Raw genomic sequence first — 3,220 nt, 5'->3', positions numbered from 1 at the left:
ATCGCGTTTTCACCATCGTACCATCGTTGTGTCATCATCGTGCCATCGCGTTTTCGTCACCGTACCATCGTGCATCACGGTTTAGTATTAAACAAGTGAATGAAGTATTGCCATGCAATACAAAGTCCCCTACTGGAAGGCACCTAATTTTCTCTACTGCAGTATAACATAATGAACTGATATCTGTCAATGATATATAAACAATATTGTACTACATATACAATATGTTATAACAACACACTTGGATTAAAATGTGCATATATAAAAAACCCCAGTTGTTTTCATATTGATTTTTTTTGGCTGATTATAAAAATGTTATCATGTAAGTTATTTATAGTAACAACAAAAGGAAATCAATCTTAAAAAAAAAAAATAATATAAGTCCACAAGAAACTCTTTACCAGGGTAGAGATAGGTCAAAATACACCTAAAAATTGGATGTAACATGCATGCTGTACCACAGAAAAGTGGTCTCGATTTTTCTCTACCGCCAGTAATAAAAAAGTTACAATAAAATCTATTTATAGTAACAACAAAGGGACGTAATTCTAAAAACAAGGGTGCTCAATGGTGGTGAACATTTGGTCCAAGTTACATCAAAATCCCTCCATGCATGAAGAAGATATGTTCCGCACAAAGTCATTCTTGAATTTGACCTTTGACCTCTAAATATGACCTTGACCTTAGACCTAGGGACCTGGTTCTTGCGCATGACATGTTGTCTCATCCAGGGGAATATTTTGTGCCAACTGATATCTAAATCCTGCTTTGCATGACAAAGTTATAGACCGGACAGGAAAAAAATCCTCTTGACCTTTGATCTCAAAGTGTGACCTTGACCTTTAAGCTAGGGTACTGGGTGTTGCGCATGACACGTCGTCTCATCATGGGAAACATTTGTGCCAAGTAATATTAAAATCCCTTCATGGATGGCAGAGTTATGGATGGGACAGGAAAAAAACTCTGTTGACCTTTGACCCCCAATTGTGACCTTGACCTTTGAGCTAGGGGTCCCGGATTTGCGCATGACACGTTGTCTCATCATGGGAAACACTTGTGCTAAGTGATATTAAAATCCCTTAATGAATGTCAGAGTTATGGACCGGACACGAAACAGACCCTGTTCATGCTATGTTAACATTTGACTGCTAAGTGTGACCTTGACCTTTGAGCTAGGGGTCTGAAAGTTGTGCATGACATATCGTCTTATTATGAGGTACATTTGTGCCAAGTAATATTAAAATCCCTTCATAGATGGAAGAGTTATGGACCGGACAGGAAAAAAGCCTTGTTGACCTTTGACCTCCAATTGTGACCTTGACCTTTAAGCTAGGGGTCCAGGTTTTGCGCAGGACACGTCGTCTCCTCATGGAGAACATTTGTGCCAAGTAATATTAAAATCTCTTCATAGATGGGAGAGTTATGGACCGGACAGGAAAAAAGCCCTGTTGACCTTTGACCTCCAATTGTGACCTTGACCTTTGAGATAGGGGTCCGGGATTTGCACAGGACACATCATCTCATCATGGGAAACATTTGTGCCAAGTAATACTAAAATCCCTTCAAGGATGGGAAAGTTGTGGACCGGACAGGAAAAAAGCCCTGTTGACCTTTGACCTCCAATTGTGACCTTGACCTTTGAGCTAGGGGTCCGGAATTGCGCATGACACGTCGTCTCATCATGGGGAACATTTGTGCCAAGTAATATTAAAATCCCTTCACGGATGAAAGAGTTATGGACCGGACACAAAATTGCGGACGGACGGAATGACAGAATGACGGAAAAGCGCATTCCTATAGTCCCCGAAACTGGTTTTCAACCAGTAGGGGACTAATAAAAAGTCACGATTGTTTAAACGGAACACCGTTTCTTGTAGCATTAAAGATGCAATGTAATCCGTAGTGTGTTTGGCTTCTTCAGTTCCCAACCCTATACGTCTCTTAGTTTACCCCCTTTACAGAGCGTCTGTTCAGTTATTGTAAATAACTGTGAATAAATAAGTATCGCGTGTAACTTGTGCTATTGCTTGTTTTTAGGAATAATATTTATGATTTTTGTTAGTATCAATCGGTGTGTTTTTATCTGATTTTTCCGCAGAATTCATATAATAAACCTCGAAAACAAGTCACTACCTTCGTACTCGTCCGTAATCTAAATGTGTTCGTATTCAAAATAATTCGAATGTAAAGTTATTATTCTTAAAATTGTGTTCCTGTTAATCAATTTTTTAAGTAATATACAAAATTATGGGTAATGTAACGTTTGTAATAACTAAGAATAAAAATAAGATGCTCAAAAACCTTAAATTAAATCATGCTATTGGTAGTGTTGTTGATATGTGGGTCCCGGTTATGGATATTTAAAACATGTTTACCGTTTCCAAGAACAACCGAATGGTAACTAAAAATGTACCGGAATCATAAAGTCATCACATATGAAAACAATGCATTTAGTTGCCGTGTAATGTTTTTATGCAAGAATAGCGACAATACACGTTTGTTTTGTGTATTAAACTTTAACGTCTGCAGAAGCTCTTGGGATATGTTTGTGACCTTCGGTCTCGGTCACAAAAAATCCCGCGGGCTTCTGCAGACGTTAGCACACACACACACACAAACCTTTGATATCCATGTACATTTACGTTCATTCACGGCAATATTGACGTCACGTTGACATATCATTTGGCGCCATGCGGGCGTCGGGAAAAAGTGCTACCACATGCTAAACGTTTACGCATTCCTGATTTATTCCGCCGGAGTGTTACTTCCCGTATTTTAACTTTACGCGTTAACGTCACGCCGATCTTCCATATTTGGCGCCATTCGTGCACCATGTAAAAGAGCTTCCCAGTTCCATCTACTTATTTACATAAAATCCATATACTGTTATATAGCAAAACCGAGTTTTAATATATCTCAACAATACGGATCCCTTATACGCTATGTGCATAATTAACGCGGGCTAGGCCCTTTTTGAATTATCGCTCAAGTGTATGACCTCTTCGTATTGTCTCTATATACATGTATAAACAGCTGATTCTGCTATGTATTATTTTTTGAATAATACTATTATTCTTCTTCTTCATATTTTCAGTAATGTTTTCAGTCTATTCATGAAATTTTGACAGTTTAGTCCAATTTATGACTTATAAACCTGAAGGGACGGGCCTCTTTAATATTTTTTCTTCCGTGTTATCTTATTACGTTGTGGGGGTAATTG

Source organism: Mercenaria mercenaria, chromosome 2 (assembly GCF_021730395.1).
Source record: "Mercenaria mercenaria strain notata chromosome 2, MADL_Memer_1, whole genome shotgun sequence".
In the NCBI taxonomy this organism is placed as follows: Eukaryota; Metazoa; Mollusca; class Bivalvia; order Venerida; family Veneridae; genus Mercenaria; species Mercenaria mercenaria.
This window is presented reverse-complemented; position numbering follows the sequence as displayed.